We start from the raw sequence: 7,121 nt of genomic DNA, 5'->3' as shown, positions 1-7,121 counted from the left end.
GAATCTTGTTAGAGTGTTTAAGGAGGGAAACTGTTGCTTTGCTTCATTAGTTCCAGCCTTAAAATGCATGCTAAGTGAAAATTAGCAAATAACTCAGGCCATTACCATCTACTGGGAGGCTGAGAAGCTGGTTGTGCTTCTGTTGAACAGTTAGCTTCCTATAAGAGTCAGAACTTCCTTGGGAAAGTGTCAAAAATAGAGCTACTCTATGACCTAGCAATTGCACTACTAGACATTTACCCCAAAGATACAGATATAGTGAAAAGAAGGGACACATGCACCCCAGTGTTCATAGCAGCAATGTCCACAATAGCCAAACTGTGGGAGGAGCCAAGATGCCCTTCAACAGATGAATGGATAAAGAAGATGTGGTTCATATATACAATGGAATATTACTCAGCCATCAGAAAAGATGAATACCCACCATTTGCACTGACATGGATGGAACTGGAGGAGATTATGCTAAGGGAAGTAAGTCAAGTAGAGAAAGACAATTATCATATGGTTTCACTAATTTGTGGAACATAAGCAATAGCATGGAGGACCATAGGGGAAGGGAGGGAAATCTGAAGGGGGAGAAATCAGAGAGGGAGATGAACCATGAGAGACTGTGGACTCCAGGAAACAAACTGTGGGTTTCAGAGGGGAGGGAGTGGGGGAAGGCGGTAACAGGGTGATGGATATTAAGGAGGGCATGTGTTGTGATGAGCAGTGGGTGTTATATGCAACTAATAAATCACTGAACACTACATTAAAAACTAATGATGTTGGCTAGCTGAATATTATTTTAAAAAAAGGGTCAGAACTTGTGTCCTTCCCTATATATTGCTGCCACCTAGTGACCAAATCTTTCCATAAAATGCTGAAAATTAATAAAATTGATCATCTAGATCTCCTGGTGATGGGTATTAAAGAGGGCACGTTCTGCATGGAGTACTGGGTGTTATACACAAACAATGAATCATGGAACACTACATCAAAAACTAATGATGCAATATATGGTGATTAACATAATATAATAATAAAAATAAATAAAAATAATAAAATAAAATTAAAAAAGAAGCTAGAAAAACAAGCATCAATTATACCCAAAGTAAATAGGATAAATACTAAATGATAAATAGAAGTCAATAAAATTAAAAATAGGTAAACCAATAGAGAAATCCCCTAAGGCAAAAATCTGGGTTTTTGATCCATAAAAAGATCAATAAAATCGATACAATTAACGCTAAACTGATCAAGAAAAAGGAGAGGAGATACAAATTATCAACATCAGGAATCAAATAAATGTCAGCACCACAGATATTATAAACACACAAAAGGAATTGGGGAATATTACAAACAATTTTATGTCAGTAAACCTGAAAACCCAGATGAAATGGACAAATTCCATGAAGGATAAAAATGACCAAAGTTGATACAAGAAGAAAAAGGAAATCCAAATACTCTTATATCTATTACAGAAATTGAAACCACTTTATATATAAATATGTGTGTGTGTGCGCGCACGCGTGTGCATGCATGCGCGTGACCCAGATGAAATCACTGATGAATTTTACCAATCACTTGAAGAAGAATTAAGACCAACCCTACACAAACTCCTTCAGAAAATGGTTAAGAGGCAAACACTTCCGAACTCATTTTGTGAGAACAGAATTATTTTTGATCTAAAGCCAGACAAAGATACCACAGAAAAAGAAAATTCAGACTAACATCTTTCATGGACACAAATGGAAAAAAAGAATATCAGCAATCTAATCTAACAATAGTATAATATAACCTAGTATAAAAAGAATAATACATTATGACCAACCCCAGTTTGTTCCAGGAAGGCAATGTTGGTTTAACATTCCAGGATCAATCAGTATAATTCACCACATTAATGAAGACGAAAACAAATGTGATTTTCTGAATAGATGCAGAAAAAGAACATTTGACAAAATGTAACACCAATGATTAAGGACATTTCTGAAAACATTATAGTTAACATACTGCCCTAAAATAAGAAATGAGCCAAGAATATCTGCTTACATTTATTGGCAGCATAGAAGTTTTAAGCAGTGCATTAAGGCAAAAAATAAAAGGCTTGCAAGTTGAAAAATAAGAAGTAAATTTATATTTAAAGAAGACAAATAATGCCTTAAATAATCTGCAATAAAAGTAATATGACTAACATTAAGCTCAGCAAAGAGGTATATATGCAAAATGTATATCAACAAATAATTCAAAATGAAATTCTAAAGACACAATATACAATAGCAACAAAAATCATGAAATAATTAGGACAAATTTTTTAAAATATGTATGAAATTGGTACACTGGATATTATAAAACTCTGGTAAGAGAAATTAAAGGGAGCTAAATAAATTGAGAAATAAGCTATGTTTATGTATTGGAAGATGCAAAGTTGTTACGATATCAATTCTCCTGACATACAGTAAGACTAAGGATTAGCTACTGTTGTTGCTAATAACAGATTTTTATGATTGTCATATATACTTACATAACGTGACAAAAATTAAATGGCTCAGACAAATGCTAAAAATTGTTCTTACAGCAGGCATAGCTATGAGGTTTATACTTTTTTAGGATAAATCAACTCTTCCTAAAGTTCTCAAACTGTGTGCCAGGGCTTAAGAGGTTGCCACAGAAAACTCACAGTACATTTTACCTTTTCTAGGCAAGGGCAGTGAGACTCTATATCTTCTGACATGAAATATAGTAGTTAGAGGTAGTTTACAGTTTCAGTAATGGATTATGCTATGTTCCTTTGATGACATATCTCTGTGAAGATGTTTTTTCAGTGGGTGCTCTTTTAAAAAGGGTGTGAAAATCACTGTAGAGCAGGAAACGAGAATGATAATCTCATTTCAGGCTTTAAATTTATCCAGGTCTAACAGTCACACGCACATTAATAAGTAATCGTGGTTATTTAAAGTGAAATGAAAACACCATCTTTTCCTTTTAATTTACATGTATCATGCTTTTCAAATTGCTATCAATTGTTAACACATAATATGTATTGTGTTGTTTGTACGTAAGTACTCAATAAGCAGAACTTTCAGTTATTTCTTTAGTCATAGGGACACCATGAAAGTTATCAGATTATAAAAGATGCAGTGAATCAAGAATATCTGAGAACTTTGGAATTAATCATTTAAAAAATATATCTATTAGCCATCAGTACAATCCAGTCTGTACTACTTTAGAAGTCTGCACATTTATCTATGAGGGATCACATTAAATATTGAGGCTTTGCAGTCTATATTTGGTCTCTGTCACATGGTGTTCTTTATTTGCTTGCTTGTTTGCTTTTACAAACCTTTAAAAAGTAAAAATAACTCTTACCTCACAGGTCATTCAAAAAACAGGCTACGGGCCAGTTATGGACCACAGGTTACAGTTAGCCAGTCTCTGTTTTGGAACTTTGAGAAACACAGCTAATTTTATGGCTATAGTTTGGTACAGATTTACTGATCCAACATAATAAAAACACTGATGATGTTTACCAAAAGTTGCAAAGCACTTTTGGTATTACCAAATTCCAAGATACTATTTTTTTACATTTTAACATCTCAGATATTGGTTATTGTTCTTCTCCCAATTGCTTCTGCCTAGGTGGGGGTCAGGGGGAATCTACCATTGCCTGTGACAGCATAAACTTGATCAGAGATGTCTGTGTTATTTCTACCTCATTTGTGTTCTATTGCTTGCTCTGCACATGCTAAGTTTAATTACTCTTTAAAACATCTTCAAAAAAGAAACAAGAGTGCGGTGTGAACATGGGGAAAAAAGAAAGCAAGAAAGTATATGACTATGAAGCGAATGCTTAGTCTCCAAGATCAGAGGCTTAAAGAGAAGGATAGATTAAAATCTAAAAAGAAAGAAAAGATCCCAGTGCACTCAAGGAAAGAGAAGACCCTCAACATCCTTTCTGTTGATTCTTCCAAGATAACACACAGCTGGACCCACCTTACCACATCCTGGCTGATACCAACCTTATCACATTTTCTATTAAGGCCAAACTTGACTTAGTACAGTCAATGATGGACTGTCCATATGCTAAGTATATCCCTTATATAACTGACTTTGTAAGGGTTGAAATTGAGAAATTGGGGCAAAAGTATCCAGCGGCTCTAAGGATTGCCAAAGACCCAAGATTTGAACGATTACCATGTACACATAAGGGAACCTATGCAGATAACTTCTTAGTACAGAAAGTAACTCAGCACAAGTGTTATATTTGGCCACAGTTGACCTGGACCTTAAAAGAAGGATGGGAAAGATCCCTGGAGTTCCCATCATGTAAATTTCTAACCACAGGTACAACACTGAGCAGATGTCAGATGATTATGGAGCCCCTTGGTTCTAATTCTTAAAAGTTAGAGTTGATTATCCTCTTTGTTCCTTTACCAACTTTTTCTGTTGCCAGTTCATATAGCAATATTCTATAGCATGAATTATTTCACTCACCCATTTGCTCGGTTATGAGTGGAGTATGGTTAAATACAGTGACTTGTTGATGTTGTTTTGAAACTGATATTTTGTATCATTTTAAATGTAGTTGAATCTTTTTATAAATCGATTGTTCACATAAAAAAATCTTCAAAAAATACATACTAATTTGTCATTTGAAAACAAAATCTTACTGTACATAAGTATTTTATTGACCTCCTCTTCACCCAATTCATGTGGGAAGGATTTCTACCATAAGGCTAGGGGGATGACCAAACACATGGCACACAACACTGAACTAAGATGAGGTCAACATCAGTGTATTAGTCATACATACTCATAGCTTGGGGGAGGAGGACACTGTGCCATGCAAAGCCATGTATAGGTTGCATTTAGGAACAAAGTGAACAACCAGGGACTAAGGGAACTAGACTTTAGTATCAAGAAAATAGGATGCTCCCTGACTCCTGTGGGAAGATGTGATTGGCTTGTTTGAATAACTCCATGGGCTGGCAAGGAACTCAAGGACAAAAAGGAACTGTGCCTGGTCTCTGTAATAGGAAGGCTGCTTGACTAGGGGTCCATTTGTACAGGAGCAGAGTGAAGAAGGGAAGCTTGCAGTTGAGCCATTCAAGTTCCTCCCTCTTGTCTCCAAATATCAGGGCACATATAATATTGGGCCTTACTTTTAGGCTTTAAGCCACAAGAGGCAAATAATATAACAACATGGTTATGATCATTATGTTTTTCTATGTAAATATAAAATATAAAAAGATATACCTTGGGGCGCCTCGGTGGCTCAGTCTGTTTAGCTTCTGATTCTTGATTTCAGCTCAGGTCCTGATCTCAGGGTCATGAGATCAAGTGCTGTGTCAGTCTCCCTCCTGAGCATGGAGCCTGCTTAAGATTTTCTCTCTCTCTCTGTCCCTCCCCCCTCCCTCCCTCTCTCTAGAAAAAAAAGAAAGGAAGAAAAAAAGAGAGAAAGGAAGAAAGAGAGAAAAAAAGAAAGAAAGAAAGAAAGAAAGAAAGAAAGAAGAAAAGAAAGAAAGAGGAGAAAAGAAAAAAGAAAAAGAAAAATTCAAATAAAACGTGTCTGTTATAAAAGTAAAGATAACTAAGTAAAATTCTCTAATAACATAAAGGAAAAAAAATTAAGAAAGTGAATTTGAAATTTAATATTCTTTATAAAATCTAAAACACTGAAAAAAAGCACAAATGATATGGATAACAGTAAGCTGCTAGCCAAATTCACAAATGAAAAAAAAAAGATTTTAAAATATCAATAATGTTAGTATGTAACTTCGGTGCAATGCTAAAAGAATATATACTATAATCAAATAGGATGTCACCCATCTCAGGAATAAAAGTATGGTTCAATTTGTATTGACAGTATAAATTTATTAAAGTATCAGGTCCAAAGAGAAAATTATTTTACAATAAAACTGGCCATAGTCATATTAAAGTCTCACATTCACATTTCTGTTTTAAAAATCAGGAAACTAGGTCTAGAAGAATATTTTCTAAGCAGAAATTTTTTGATGGAAGGAAATAACACTTAAGGTAAAGACATGGAATTCAGTAATAAAATAGAACTATTACACATTTTCTAATTATTATTATATTTCACCTGTAATATTCACATTTTCTAGAATGTCTAGTAATTCAAGAAAACAAGTAAAAAGAAACATGATAGAAATACTGGAAAGAAACCACTGAAACTGATGCAAGAAGAAATGTAAATGTAAATGTAAATCAAACCATAGTAAAATATCACTGGGCATCCACTAGGAGGTCTGTCATCAAGAAGACAGATAATCACAAATGTTAGCAAGGATGTGGATAAATTGGAAGACTCGGGGCCCCTGGGTGGCTCAACTGGTTAAACGTCTGACTCTTGATTTCTGCTCAGGTCATGATCTCAGGGTCCTGGGATGAGCCCTGCGTCAGGCTTTGTGCTGGGCATGGAGCCTGCTTGAGATTCTGTCTCTTCCTCTTCCTCTGCTTCTGCCCCTCCCAATGTCTATCAACTGATGAATGGATAAATAAATATGGTATATCTGTATATTGAAATACGGTATATCTTATATATTGAAATACTGAATGTATATCTGTATATCTAGCCCTAAAGTGGAATGAAGCTCTGATACATACTGCTACATGCATGATCCTTGAAAACCATTCTAAATGAAAGAAATTGAAAACAAAAGTTCACATTGTATGATTTCACTCATATAAAATATCTAGAATGGACAAATGTACGGAGACAGAATACAGATTCAAGGGTGCCAAGGGATGGGGTGAGGGTCAGGAACAGTGAGTGATTTATCATGGTGTCCTTTGGGGGTGATGAAAATATTCTGGAATTAGTGATACTGAATGTATAACTTTGTGAATATCTTTTTTTTTTTTAACTTTGTGAATATCTTAAAGCCCATTGATTTACACTCTTTAAAACTGAATTTTTCAGTATGTGAATTATCTCTCAATAAAGCTATCATTAAAAAACAACCAGGACTGCAGTGCCTGGGCAGCTCTATCAGTTGAGCACCTGACTCTTGATTTTGGCTCAAGTCATGATCTCAGGGTCCTGCGATCAAGCCTGCATTGGTCTCTATGTTCTGTGGGGAGTCTGCTTGAGGATTCTCTCCCTCTCCCTTTGCCCCTCC

At 35.2% G+C, this 7,121-nt stretch overlaps 1 pseudogene; it reads left to right on the top strand.

The window, feature by feature from the left end:
• The first annotated feature begins 3,715 nt into the window (after positions 1 to 3,715).
• Positions 3,716 to 4,372, top strand: LOC118022375 (annotated as a pseudogene).
• Positions 4,373 to 7,121: the final 2,749 nt, after the last annotated feature.

Source organism: Mirounga leonina, unplaced genomic scaffold (assembly GCF_011800145.1).
Source record: "Mirounga leonina isolate KUSES-001 unplaced genomic scaffold, KU_Mleo_1.0 Mir_176, whole genome shotgun sequence".
Taxonomy (NCBI): domain Eukaryota; kingdom Metazoa; phylum Chordata; class Mammalia; order Carnivora; family Phocidae; genus Mirounga; species Mirounga leonina.
This window is presented reverse-complemented; position numbering and strand designations above follow the sequence as displayed.